This window comes from Thermobia domestica, chromosome 7 (assembly GCF_964235325.1).
Source record: "Thermobia domestica chromosome 7, izTheDome1.hap1.1, whole genome shotgun sequence".
NCBI classification, from domain to species: Eukaryota; Metazoa; Arthropoda; class Insecta; order Zygentoma; family Lepismatidae; genus Thermobia; species Thermobia domestica.
The window spans coordinates 148,237,434-148,253,340 of record NC_137460.1 but is presented as its reverse complement, the minus strand read 5'-3'; positions in this window follow the sequence as shown (position 1 = coordinate 148,253,340).

Sequence of the window (15,907 nt, the reverse complement as noted above, 5' to 3'; positions counted from 1 at the left end):
AAGATGTTTCATATGGAGCACCAGTTTCAAAATGGCCGCCATGATATAGTTCGGAAACTCCAGTGCCCGCGGTATGAAAACCATGGAAGGTAAATGAAAAATTGAAATGAAACCTTTGAGTTTTACGTCCCACGGTTATGACGGTTAGGCTAAAGGAGACGGTGATTATGAGAAATGAATGAAATGGTGGAATGAAGAAAGTGGGAGGAAACGGGAGAACCCCGAGAAAATCCACGCACACGGTGTTTGTCCACCACAAAGTTCACTTGGTGCGAGCTGAGATCGAACTAAGGACGCCATTCATTAGAGGTGAACGCTCTACCACTGAGCCACCGCGGCCCGACCAAGGATAGATGCAGTTACGAAGAAGAGACCTTATTAAATTATAAAACAGCTTTCCCAGGGGAGAGAAAAGTTTTAAAATTTCATTCTTGCGCTTCAACCTATGATTGAAGTGAGGAAGATTATTATTATTATTATTATTATTATTATTATTATTATTATTATTATTATTATTATTATTATTTTATCGAGAATGTACTTCTGGGTTTCCTCCTAAAAAAATACGCACACTATTTCCAACTACAGTTATCCTACTTTTTACAAATTTGTCTAATTCAATATTGGTTTAAATAGTAGTAGTTTTCAAGCTACATATATGAGTTCTTTGACTAACTGAATAGTGCACGCCCCTTCTGGCTCACTCGCCACTATTTAACATTAAATTTCAGATGCCTCGATATATTTGCATAAGTTTATTATTTTTAAAATAAACATTACGTAAAAGGTCTATTCAAATTGATATCAAGTTTTTCTGACATTTGTATATTACGCATATCTTTCTTCATTTGCATTACTCACATTACCCCAGAGAACGAACAAAGTTTAGAGTTCTCGTTTGCACTTCTCTTACAATAATAAGCAAATATACGAGGAACAAATTTACCATTATTGACGATGCGGAGGGGAGGAGATTTTCTGGACTAGGAAGGAATGTGTGCGGGTGCAGAGCAGAGATCTGCACGGGTCGGAATTTTCAGCCTGGGCCCGGCCCGTGAATTTACAATGTGAGGCCCGACCCGAGTCCGAAATATGTCTTAGCATTTAGGCCCGAGCCCGGACTGAGCTCCGTGATAATCAAATGAGCCCGAAATAAGCCCGAATAACAGAAACTTAATTATTAATGCAAGATTGTATTTTTATTTACAGCAATTCGAGGTTTGATTTTGCAGTTGTGTTTGAAAAGTCCTTCAGAAAGAACGGTGCAATTTGTGTTTTACACTATATTTACAAAGTTAGGCCCGAAAAAGTCCAAGAAATATGGTTGTATATTTAAAAATTCACAGCCCGAACCCAGGGGCGTCATTTAGGGGGGCAGGGAGGGGCATTTGCTCCCCTGAGTTTGAGATTTATATAGATTTTATCCATAGAATCTAGTGTAAGTCAGTGAAAAACGCGAAATTTTACATATATCAAGGGGTCTTGCCCCCCAAGCCCAATCTGAAATGACGCTACTGCCCGAACCCCTCCCGGGCCCGAAGTGATACATGCTTTGTAGGCCCGAGCACGTGCAGACCTCTAGTGCAGAGGCGTTTCAAGTGGTGGGCTACTGCTCACGGCCTTGCATCTTTAGGGACCTCGCAAAGACCAACGAGCCTAAATCGATTTGGCACTCACTTTTGTCGATGCAACAATAGAAACAAGTATGAATTCGGACTTACTTACAGAAAAACAATACATAAGGCTTCAAACTAACTTTTCATCTATTCGTATATATTAGATCGCTAGCATACGCGACAGGCGGCGAGTTTATTTTAAGATTGCAATAATGAATGTGTATAAGTCTTTATCGTTGGGATGAATTGTTTTCGATAAATTTTATTATAATTAGCAATTTTAAAAAAAAAGGGGCAGAAAAAGGGGGCAGGAAGGACTCGTAAACCTTACTCGCCTTGCTGTGCAGATGGTATGGTCAAAATCAATACTGGATAGTGAAAGTGTAAGTGTAAAGGCTAATATGGAACAGAGGAACAAAAGAGAACTTCTTCAGAAGGGAATTGGGAGGAGAGGGGAGGAGAGTACAATGCTGTAACACTTGAAATGCGTCTTGATCTGTATACTTCAAGAAACTTTTCTTATTAGATTACGCAATTTCTAGTTTCTTACTCCGATTACTCAAAGTATTCAAATGTTCTCGGAGGGAGTGACCGCCCCTCCCTTTAATCCGTCCGTGGTGTCATTCAGTTTTGCTTTTTGCTACTAATTCAAAATGCTTTCCGAAACAAATTGTCTTCTTGTGACTGCAGGGGGTGGAAGAAACAAACAAACCGTGAAAGGAAGAAAGAAGTGGTTTTGGGCTCTTCCAGTCCAGACCATTCTAACCACTGAGAAGTGAGAATCACATTAAAAGCAGCTAGAACAGATGGTCAGCCCTCTCTCCTCTGCAGCATACTTTTTATTCTCTGTTGCCAAACTTACTGAAGAATATATTGCAATTAATCTAACGCATGTAACGTAAATTGGAAACCGTGGTTGGATTTATATGGGTCTAGTGTATTTGTATTAAAAATTTCAAGTCATTACCTGCAATACTTTGTTAGAAATTACCATATTAAAATTTACATGTTTTCAAATGGGAAGTTAGAAACATAAGCGAAGAGGTAGAAGATCCCCTTAATAGGTGAATAGAAGGGACCCGAATCCATGACGTCAGGACCCCATTCCTTGAGCTTCGTGGCCTGGGCCAGACTTTTGACATTACTACTGCACTCAGGGGCAGTGGTTAGGGATAGGCACGAGCGAGTTCGAGCGAGTTTTTTTTGAAACTTGATTCGACTCGAAACAGACATCTTTTAGCTCGACTCGAGAACTCGACTCGACTCAGGGGACCCGGACCTTTCCAACGCTACCACTCGCGTCCAGCAACTCCATGTCTAACATGGTCGTCCTGACGTAGGAGAATCGACTCCATGCTTTTTTCATAATTATTCTCCAAATGGAAAATGAAATGAAATCTTTAGTTTTACGTCCCACGGTTATGCCAGTTAGGCTAAAGGAGACGGTGATGATGAGAGATGAGTGAAATGGTGGAATGAAGAAAGTGGGAGGAAACGGGAGAACCCCGAGAAAACCCACGAGCACGGTGTTTGTCCACCACAAAGTCCACACGGCGCGAAATATTCTCCAAATGGATTTGTATACAAGGTAGTTTGGCAAGTTTAGCAGCAGGTCTAAAATAAGCGTCTTGAGAGTGGCTCTTATTTGTTAAAGAATACATAACGATCGCTTTTGGCTGTCTAAGCGGCTTGGTAAAAAAAAAACAAAAAAAAAACGAGCGTAGCATAACAACAAAAAGGTGTTTCTCTTATACGTTAAAAATAAAAGCACACAAAGTAAAGTCAAATCTTGGTAAGGTGAGTGTCGGGGGACGCCGAATTCTACTTTGCCCCGGGCAACGAAATTTCTAGCTACGGCTCTGACCTCCAACACATCGGCCTTTCAGAGTCTCATCCCTTACCTACAACAACGTAGTTTGATTAACCTGTTATACAAAACGTTTGGAAAGAACCTGTGAGCCTGACTTATTGATAGCTATGCAATATATTGACAGAGTGCTAGTCTTCAGTTTAGCGACGAAGTTGCCCTTAGGCGAATATCATGTTGCTCTCTACTTTTGTCTGTGCCTTGTAAATCGTAACATTGTGTTTAAAATCAAACAGAAACAAGGTCAGCTGTTTAGTTGTTTGTAGAACAACTTGATAAAAGGTTTGTGTCTTTTACACAAACACTTTTTGCCAGATTGCTGTTTGAAGCCTTTTTGCATTATACCCTATAAAACAACATATCCAGATTCAGAGAAATACACAGAAAGTTTAAAGAAGGGTGAAAAATATCTTTATTATTCAGATGCTTTATTATTATTATTATTATTATTATTATTATTATTATTATTATTATTATTATTATTATTTTCTTGAGTACAGAGATACAAAGAACAAGAGCTCCGTCACCAATAACATGGAAGCGAAAATGACTTCGAATTGGATAGAATAGATCAATGCATTTAATTTCGGGGAGAGGCTATAGGGCAGACACGGATCCAGGGAGCGATCGGGGCAATTGCCCCCTCCCACGGAAGAGGAAGCTTTCTTATTTTATATGTAAATAAAACCCATCCCAAAATTTGGAGCTCTTAAAACTAGCTAAGTAGTAGTATTACAATCCACCCCCCCCCGAGAAGTCCGTTCTGGATCCGCCCCTGCTACAGGGGTACTTTAGGGTTCACTGCTTTTCCTTGCAATCCACGCTCATTGCTGGATAAGTATTATATTTTATTATATTATTTGTCAAATTGAGCGAAATAGTTTGACCACAGCGGCAAATTCAACAATTAGGTTTAGGAAAAACAACTCATTGGTTCAAACACACACAGAAAGACAGAGTCCATTTGTTCGGGATGTTTTTTGAGGTTCGCGGCGTCTCCCAAGAAGAAATCTTGCTAAATATGTTGTTTTTAACAAGGAACGTAAATGGGTATCAGGTATATCAGTACTTCAAATGAAAAGCAAAAAGAAAAGAGAGACAAAGATGAGTGTAATTTCCTATACTGTATTTTTGGCATTGAAGAATACCGTTACTGTTTTACTGACTACTGTACGCACTTCTGCGTTTTACTAACCAAGCCACAATCATGCTATATATACCATATATCGGCTAGGTCCAATCTGATGCCAATGCGCCTTTTCTTCAAGGAACATTTTTTTTATTATTACACGCTCAGAAACAAGGATAATCACCCGAAACCTGAGAAGATCTGAGGAATGACCCAGTAACAATAAACTGACAAAGAGAAGGAAAGACAAAAGTGGAAAACTATTGTAATCCAAAGTCGAGGCATTTTTTCTTGCAATAACCGACCCTTCAAGTCGGGGGAAGTTTCTTGAAATAATAGTAATATATTTTTAACTTGCTCCTTATTTTAGCTTACGTAGTAATTTAAGACACAAAGATGTATCGCAATTTGCAATACATTTTTCAATTTGCAGTGCAAACATGTAAATGCAATGTTGCATTTCCATGTTTGCACTGCATTGCATTCCCATTTGCACTGGAAACTGCGATGCGGTACTCCATTTAAAAAATGCAAGGAGATTCCTGACCAGTTGTTCTTTCAGAAAAAAATATTCAGGGTGGGGGGGCATTGCTGGTACTATTCTATTTATTATTGTATTATAGACGTAATATTTTGGTCTCCTCCGGGGGCACTCTCAGACCTCCGGGAGGGGGGCAGTGCCCCAAAAACATATCTGGAAGAAATACTGTTCCTGACACCAAGATAAGGCAAAAGGTAATAACAAACCTGGGCGCACAAATGCTTAATTTCGGAGTTATAGGCTGTCAAAAACATGCAGAAATGAACTTTAAAGGTCTATAGCTCCAAAACTAGGCGACCTACCGTAGTAGGGTCAAGACCTTATTTAGGAACTAGTACGTGAGCTATCCAAATATCCATGTTTCAGAATTCTGCCATACTTCTGCAACAATTTTTATACAGGTATTTGGTGAGTACTTCAAATTATATGCACATAGCCAAAGTTCCTCTCTAAAAATTGTCGCATGTGTACTTTAGATTCTGAAACTTTGTATTTTTGGATAGCGCACATATGAGTTTCTAAGTGAAGTCTTAACCCGACTACGATAGGTAGGGATGCGCACGAAAGAAGATTTGAGGCTTTCTCGTCTCGAAAATGTGCTGTCTCGAAAATGTGCTGTCTCGACTCGAAAAATGTATTCTTTTTTATTGCAAGAGCTGTGTCTCGACTCGAAATTTGTCAGGAAAATTCTGTCTCGACTCGTCTCGTGCGCATCCCTAACGATAGATCCCATAGTTTTAAAGCTATGAACCCTTAAAGCCCCGGATCCAGGATATGATCAAGGGAGCGACTAAATCACAGTTTGCCGCTTTATTCAGTGTAAAGCAGGATTGAAGCCTATTTTATCCAGTGTATACCTGAGTGTCAAGAGGGCTGTAGCTCCCCTTGGATCAGCACCTGTATAATAATAATTATTATAATTATATATATATATATATATATATATATATATATATATATATATAACTGTTTCTGAGTAATTAGTTTCTTCAAAACTATTTTTAAAAATATGTGAAGAGTTTTGAGACATTCGAGTCGAATCAAGATTTTTACGAGCAGTCTCGATTCGACTCGTTTTTTACAAATTGTGTCTCGACTCGTGCGCATCCCTACTTCTCGGTTCGGTTCGATATTGAATAAGCTGTGAGCCAAGCCGCACAAGTCGTTGACAACCGTAGACCCAGGCAGAACAGTTTTAAACATATTTGCCTGGCACGCTATAACTTTTAACAAATTTTGGCCCAAGCACGAATACTTGCTCCTCTGGAACTCAAACCCAGAACCTCGTGAACGATGTCCTTGTTTCCTAGATTTCACGACTACCGAAATCGGCAGTCAACTAGTTTTTAGTATTTAGATGCAAACCGCCTATCTTTCAAGCTTAATTACAGAATTTAATAATAATAATAATAATAATAATAATAATAATAATAATAATAATAATAATAATAATAATAATAAAATGTTGTAGTGGAAGTAGCAACATTGATAATAATTATATTGTTTATACAGAATAAGTGAAAAACGAACTTGAAACTACACACAAGATTTGGCTCGACTTTGTTCAACTCGACTCGAAACTCGATCAAATTCGAGTCGAGTTTCGAGTCGAGTTGGAAGAAATTTTTCCAGTCGAGTTCTCGAGTCGAGCTAAAAGATGTCTGTTTCAGTCGAATCAAGTTTAAAAAAAAAACTTGCTCGAACTCACTCGTGCCCATCCCTAACCACTGTCCCTGAGTGCAGTAGTAATGTCAGAAATCAGGCTCAGGCCACGAAGCTCAAGGAATGGGGTCCTGACGTTATGGGCTCAGGTCCCTTCTATTCACCTATTAAAGATGAAGTTATTGGACGGCGTAGGCGACATTTGAAAGGTTTTGATCCTTTGAGCACAATGGTGATATCAGAAATCGATCCCTAAACTTGAACCTCAAGAAACTGGGTCCGGAAATTTTAGAGACGAGTCCTTTCTGTTTCCCTTTTAAACAGGGGGTTGTTGGACGCGGATGGTAACATTGGAAAGATCCTAGTAGTTTGAGGACAGCGTAATGTCCGAAATCGGTTTCTGACCTCAAAGCGCCAAAAATGTAGTTCCGAATTGGCTCAAATTCAATACCTGCTTGCGCAAGATAGAACGACATTTATAGCTGTATGGATGGTTTTATCTCGCGTAATAAAATACTGAGACTGAACCACAGCAAAGGTTTACATCACAACCCAAATGCTTGGGAGCGAATCTGATTTCTGACATCACCGCAATGCTCAAGGGACCAAGGCATCTCCAATGATTAAAGGAAGTCAATGATTATAGAAGAATTGGTTGAATGAAATGTGGGAGGAAGCGAGAGTACCTGGGAAAACCCACAAATACGACCTTGTCCACCACAAACTTACTAGGCCGGGAATCGAAACAATAAAGATCCCATGCACCAGAGATAGGGCTCTACCACTGAGCTACAGCGCCCAACGATTAAAGCGTCAATGATAATAGAGAAATTGGTGGAATGGAAAGTGTGAAAAAGCGGGAGTACCCTGAGAAAAACCACGAAGACGATCTTGTCCACAACAAACTTACTTGACTGGGGATCGAAACAATAAGGACCCCACGCACCAGAGGAAGCGCTCTACCACTTAGCCACCGCTCCCAATGATTAAAGCAAGTAAATGATAAAACAGGAATTGGTGGAATGAAAAGTGGGAAGAAGCACAAGAACCCTGAGGAAACCCACGGTTTCGATCTTGTCCACCACAAACTTACTTGACCCACCAGAGAAAGCGCTCTACCACCGAGCCACCGCTCCCAATGGTTAAAGCAAGTAAATGATAATAGAGGAATTGGTGGAATGAAGAGTGGGAAGAATCGGGAGTACCCTGCGAAAACCCACGGATACGATCTTGTCCATTACAAACTTACTTGGCCCACCAGAGGAAACGCTCTAGCACTGAGCCACTGCGCCCAATGATTGAACCAAGTCAATGATAATAGAAGAATTCGAGGAATGAAATGTGGGAGGAAGCGGGAGTATTCTGACAAAACCCACGGATACGATCTTGTCCTCCACACAACTTACTTGGCCCACCAGAGGAAGCGCTCTACCACTGCATACGCCCAATGATTGAACCAAGTCAATGATAATAGAAGAATTAGTAGAATAAAATGTGGGAGGAAGCAGGAGTACCCTGAAAAACCCATGGATATGATCTTGTCCACTACAAAGTTAATTGGCCCACCAGAGGAAGCACTCTACCACTGAGCCACTGTTCCCAATGATTGAAGCAAGTCCGTGATAATAGAAGAATTGGTGGATTGAAATGTGGAAATAAGCGGGAGTACCCTGAAAAACCCATGGATATGATCTTGTCCACTACAAAGTTAATTGGCCCACCAGAGGAAGCACTCTACCACTGAGCCATTGTGCCCAAGGATTGAAGCAAGTCCGTGATAATAGAAGAACTGCTGGAATGAAATGTGGGAGGAAGCGGGAGTACCCTGACAAAACCCACAGATACGATCTCATCCACCTCAAACTTAATTGGTCCACCAGAGGAAGCGTTATACCACTGAGCCACCGAGCGCAATGATTAAAGCCAGTCAATAATAATAATAAAGGAATTTGTGGAATGAAAAGTGGGAAGAAGTGGGAGTACCCTGAGAAAAACCACGGATATCATATTATCCACTACAAATTGACTTGGGTGGTGATCGTAACAATAAGGACCCTACGCAAAAGAGGAAGCGCTCTACCACTGAGCTGCCGTGCCGAATGATTAAAGCAAGTCAATGATAATAGTAGAATTGATGGAGTGAAAAGTGGCAAGAAGCGGGAGTACCCTGACAGAAGCTACGGATACGATCTTGTCCACTGCAAACTTACTTGGCCGGGGATCGAAACAATAAGGACCCCACGCGCCAAAGTAAGCGGTCTACCATTAGCCACCGCGCCCAACAAGAACAAGTAAATTGGAAGTTACTAGGAAACATTTTAAGAAGCAATATCTTTCAATGGTAAAGACCACTGCCCTATGATCGTCTTTTAATAACTCCATGAGGAGAAAGCATTGATAAGTCCCTCTCCTATATTGTCTTTTTCAAACCACATACTTTATCCGGATATTATCCTTTATTCGTCATCCGGATGTAATCAGTTATCCGAATTTTCTATTATCCAGATATTATCCGTTATCTTAATTTTATAAATTATCCGGATAACATCCGTTATCCGGATCCTATCCGTCATCCGTTATCCATCATGCGGATAGTACCTGTTATCTCTATATTATCCGTTATTCGTTATCCGGATATTATCCGTCATCCATTATCCTGATATTATCCGTTATCCGTCATCCGTTTTTTTGTCCGTCAACCGGATATTGCAAATCCGGATAAGTTTCTATCCGATATCAGTATAAAAATTATCCAGATGTTACAATCCTTAATGACCATCGCAGGAGCATACACGAGCTAAATATATTCAAAGTCTGCTTCACAAGAGCGGGGGCGGATCCAGTGGGCGATCATGGCGATTGCCTCCCAGAAAGGGAATATTTGTTATTTTATATATAAATAAAACCCATTTCAGAGTTTGTAGCTCTTAAAAGTAGCTCTAAATAGGAGTATTACCAACCACCCAGCTCCCAGAAGTCCATCGTAGATCCACCTCTGGACAAGAGAATGGGAAACACTTATTATTCACATTCAGTTTGCACATCTCAACAAATAAATAATATTTTCTTTCACTTCTGCATTCTACTACTGCATTCTACTGAACTGTAACGACTTTTTATGTTTAAAAATAATTATTCATTTTTCAATAATTGTAAATGTTTATAAGTTCAGTAATTCACCATGAATGGAGTCGGCTAGAAGTGTTTTTGTAACGAAGAAATAACAACATGAACTGTGAAATTTCTTCTCACAAACTGTCGAGAGTTGAGAGTCGACAAACTTTGCTCTTTCGTTTACCGATTACCTCGAAACTGCGGTAGCCAGAATTAGCCCAGGATAGGGTTCTTATATTAAGAAAATGAAAATCTTAGGAAAATGCAGAAGTCTTTTAGTCTGAGAGAAAAAAGGAATGAAATCTCTAATTTCTAGTTCTGTTAGTCTTGTAGCTCTTAGTCCGTACCAAAGTACTGATAGAAATATGGCCAATGAATTATGACTATTTTGTAGAACATTCCACTTTAATATCACAGGAAATTCATCTTCCGGCTTGCTTGGTTGTGAAAAATTATAGAGTGTATTGGTATACTATGTAAAGTATTGTACTATCGCTGATTTATGATAACAATCAGAAACAGAAGTAAAAGGTAAATTGCAATAATAGTTTTCTGTTAATTTTTATATTCAAGGGGAGACGAAAACCTACTTATATCTTAACATTTATTTTTCTTAAAATTTCTATTCGGGTTTACACTCTTCCCCCTCAACATTGAATACGGAAATGGAGAACTTATTTAGAATTAGATTGTTGATTCAAGTATATTTCAAGCATCACTTCTCGGACCTGGGCCTGTGATATGTCGATAGATCGCTATCGTCGATATATATATATTATCATATATCAACATTCGATATCGCGAATATGTGGACATGAATATATCATTCGAAATTTTCGATATCGATATTCGGGGGGCGGCGAGGTATAAGGGGCCCCTAAGACTTGCGATGGATGAAGAAATTAAACTTACTTATTAAAATATTGTTTTCTAATCATAATATCTTTATTACCACAAATTGCAATGTAAATACATCCACTTGCAAATTTGCAATATTATATGGTATAATTTCTTAGGCGCCAGAACTTTTCTGTTCCCTGAAAAAAGAAACAAAAAGTCACGTGCAAAGCAAGTGTTTCGAACTTTGAACTAGAATTTACCATAACAAAGTTTTTTTATTTCTCTCTCTTGGAGATTGATTGATTTTGAGTTTTACGTCACGTTCAGCAGCGAGGCTATATGAGACGTGGACCTACTGATTAACGTAGAATCCGAACCACATGAACTCCTCCGGGAATCGAACCCGTGTCTCGTTAGAAATCAGATTATAATAATGGGATAATAATGGGAAAACATACTTTATATTTTGTTTTCAGCTATGAATTTTAGATTTGCAATTGATATATTGTTCCGTCTTAGCCGAATTTGAAACAAAAGAAGTTTCCAATGAGTTACTCAAAGAAATGTTTTCCGCCTCCAAATGAAAATAGGAAGACACTTAGAAAAACTTATCGGGGTTTAACACACAAACATATGATTGATAGAGTATCGACCTAAACCACTCGACCATTTTGCATGCTTTTGCGGGCTTTCTTTTAACTTTTGTGAAAGCAGTTTACTATTCCATACTAGCTTTTGTTTATTGCGATACGACTATGAGTTCTCAGTGAATATTTGGACGTCACAGGTCTTGCAATGTATAAAAGTGTTTGTAGAATAAATCACATTCAATTTTACGTCCTAATAACATACGTAGATCAGGTTGAATTCATGAAATGATTGTGGTTTTAGTGAGCGTAAATGTTTTTATATTTAGGAGTCTGGATATGTAAACCCGCTTAACGTAGGGATTTATTTCTGTGAAATTTGGGACATGGCGAATAAATACGAGTGAGCTTGGAAATGTGAAAGTTCATCTGAATTTGTTTTACAATCACTTCAAAATACAACTTTATATATATTTTTAAAAAGCCATCCCTATTTTGAAAAAAGAATTTTACTGTACTCAGGCTCGAACCGCCGCCCTCCGGTTCTACAACTTTAACAGCGCTATTAAGCACGCTTGACCACAGAGCAACTCACGAAAATGCGTTGTGATATAGCTAATAGAATCGCTCCAAGCACAGGTTTACACTTGGAGTTTTAAATAGCCAGTTTCTGTCTTTTTCAGTAATTCCAACTGAAGATATTGACTGATTTCCCATATTGGGACTTTGCGTGAAGTGTGAATTGTATGCTCATTTCAAAAAATGCACTATTTTCTGTTCTTTCAATTTTACGTATTTGTGAGTGTTCCTAAGACCTGTTGTGTGCAGCGATTTCCATACAGTTAAGCGTTTTACCAACCCCCGGAGGCAGCATTCTGTTGTTATCATAGTAGTCACTTGTAAAGGCACATCTAGTATTAGATTTTTTGTTCTTGTGTTGACCTTGAAGGACCAACAAATGTCTTTCGTGAAGCTACAAGTTTTCTTTAACTTTATACTTTATAGCAAGAATATGAACTGCTATATAAGACACAATTATATACCTGTGGCGTGGGAGACCCTGGTTTGATTCCAACGGGAGCTCATGTGTTTCGGATTACATGTTAATCAGTAGGTCCCGTCTCATATAGCCTTGCTGCTAAAAAGGGCGCTAAACTCAAAATCAACTCAACTCAATAATTATCTATACATTGAATTTAATAATAAGGAGGGAGACCTTGAAGGAGGGAGACCTTAAAATTTAAAACGTAGGATCAGCGTGAGTAAGAGAGGTCACGGTGGGTGGTGTGTCACAGTGAGTCACGTCCTGTTGACCCACTGACCTCCTCACAAATCTTGACCCAATTGACTCACTCCATCTCTGCACTGTACACATATATGTAATCTGACCTTACTTGGCCTTCACTAATTTAAGATAATCTACAAAAAATGAAAAAAGCAATTTAAAACGCAAAAATGTATTTTCAACGGAACAGAAAAAAACGTAACAGCACGGATTTGAACCCGGATTTCTCCACTCAGCAAGCAGACGTCTTACCGCGTTACCCACGGCATACCTTCCGACTTCTGGTTTTGAAACTTCATTTACAGTGCGTGTGTGTCCTTACTGTTGTGTTAACACGCGTTCCGTAAATTTACGAAGTCGTTCTTTTAATCCTCAATTAATTCGACACACACACACACACACACACACACACACACATATATATATATATATATATATATATATATATATATATATAGATATGTTGGTGCACCAGTATGCTCCCAAGAGTACAGATTAATTCATTCTTCATTTTAATCTACAGAACAAATGCTTTTTATGAAAGCAAGGGGATTGCTACCCATAGATGGCTAAGTTAGGTAAATAAAATTTAAACTTCAAATGGAACTGGGGTGGCTCACCGACAATGGCTCATTTAACACGTTTGATAACAGCGGGGTAATAGTTGATTTATAAACGTAGTAGATAGAGCCTGTGTAGGTAAGTGTATACCGCGTGAGACTGTCATTCTAAGGGTCTGGGGTTCAAGTCTCGACCTAGACTGAGCTAAAATTTTTCAAGGAATTCAACACTATAAATGATGTTCGCGTTTGATACTGAAAGAGATTTATCCTATGAAGGGAGAAAAACCAAGACGGGGGCCGGGGGAAATACGGACACTGTTTATCCTTAAGTGTTAAAATTTAATTTATTCCCATGTCTTTTGCTGTTTCCTTTCCCTTATTCCTTTCCCTCTTTCCTTCTTTTCTCATTTTGTTTAGCTATCCGTACTTTTTCGGTTTCTATATGAAACGTATTATTCTTTTCGTTTTCTTTGGATTAATTCCTATCTCTTTGATCTTAAAGTGAATGGAATTTCTGGAGATTTATCTCGTGGTTGTTTCTCTAGGAGGAAACGAAAACAATAATACGCATCATGCAGAGACCGAAAAAGTATGGAAAGCTAAACAAAATGAGAAAAGAAGGAAAGAGGGAAAGGAAAGAGCAAAAGACATGGGAATAAATTAAATTTTAACACTAAAGGATAAACAGTGTCCGTCTTTCCTCCTGCCTCCTGTATCCGTCCTGGTTTTTCTCCCTTCATAGAATACATCTCATACAGCATCAAACGCGAACATTTTGAAAAAAATGTAACTCAGACCAGGCCGAGACTCGAACCCCGGACCCTTAGCATAACAGTCAGACGCTGTAACCACTTACCTACACACGCTATAGCAAGTGTGTTTATAAACCAGCCATTACCCGCTCTATCAAACGTCTTAAATCAGCCATTGTCGGGAGTTACCCCAGTTACACTTGAAGTTTGAATTTTATTTACGGCCTTTAGCCATCTACGGCAACAGGCCCCATGTTTTCATTAAAAGCATTTGTTCTGTAGATTAAAATCAAGAATAACTTAATCTATACTCTTATTTACTGTTCTCAATATATATATATATATATATATATATATATATATATATATATAGACAGAGAGAAAGAGAGATAGGTAGGTATATAAAAATCGGATTAATGGGGGTTAAAAGAGTGATTTCGTAACAGCGAAATGGGTGAACTACTGACATCTGGTAGCGGTGTTACGTAACACACACATTAGAAATAAAGCTTCGAAACGACAAATTGCACGTTGTGCCGTGGATAAGTCGGTAAGATGTCTGCTTATTGAGTAGGCAAGTCGAGTTCGAGTCTTGGGTACACCAATTACTTTTTCCTTCAAAATACACTTCTATATTTTTATATATGTTATTAATAATTGCTTTCCTGCATTTTTTGTAAATTATCTTAAATTAGTGAAGGTCCAGTAAAATCAGATATATATGATTGTTTTATCCGTATGTACAGTCCAGAGATGGAGCGGGTCGGGGGGCCGCGGGTCAACAGAACGTGACCCACTACAACCCCCCACTCTGACTTAACAACGTATTACGACCCACAGACTCATTCTGCTCAGTGCATTGTAGACAGCTTCTGAACACTGGTGAATTTGTCTTCTTTCAAGGCATCCTTTTCCTTTCATTTGTTTCTATTGACAAAAGAACTTCAGGCAATTTTAGATATTGATATTTGCAACTGTAATAATAGCAATAGGACTTATTTGAGACGCAGCCTGTGATTTCTTAGAGGAGCTAACTACTGGGAAAATGTTTCAATCATGTGTAATATATGAATTATTATATAAAAAATTGAATGTAACTATGTGTGCATGATCATCATATCCAAATTGCAAACTCAAATGAAATGATTTTTGGTATATACTTAGGCCTCAATCTCAACTAGGAAGTTATCATAAATTCGGTATCGATTTCATTATATTACATATTCTAAGAGGGTCCGAATATTTGCGAAAAATTTAGTATCTCACAAGCCGTTCAAGTTGGAGAGCTGATATTCAGTATATTAATTCTTTATCTAATATAAATAAAATAAAGAGTTTGTTTGTGTGTTTGTCTGTCTGTCTGTCCGTGTGCGGCCTGGGAACCAGACGAGTGGACCGAGAGTTACCAAATTTTGGTCAGGGGTACCTAGCCCAGGCCCCAGATCAAGACGAAGTCGCTTTTTTAAATTTCGAACCAGGGGGGTCTCAGGGGGCTTTTACCGGAACCGGCTTGGGAACCAGACAAATAGACCGAGAGTTACCAAATTTTAGTCACAAATACCTTGGTTCACGCTCCAGATCAGAGTTAAACGTTTTTCTCAAAATTCGAACAAGGGGGTCTCAAGGGGGCGTTTATCGGGACTGGTGTCTGGTGATTCACGTGTAGGGAATTCATTTATGTCTTTTAATATTAATTTGGATAAAGTAAGTATAGACATTGCTTCAGACAGCTTTAGTAATTTATATGAACAAATCCCTATTTGTGATGGACAAGATGATTATGTATTATTTCAATTTCTATTGTCAGTTTATAAAATAGCTAGATTAAAAACCTTCCCTGAAGAAAGCATTCTCACGGCACATATAGGAAAAGTCATAGCCCATTCAGCCCTGACCCACACAATTGTGCACGTAGAATGAATGACCAATCTTTCCATCTTTCGTAATTATT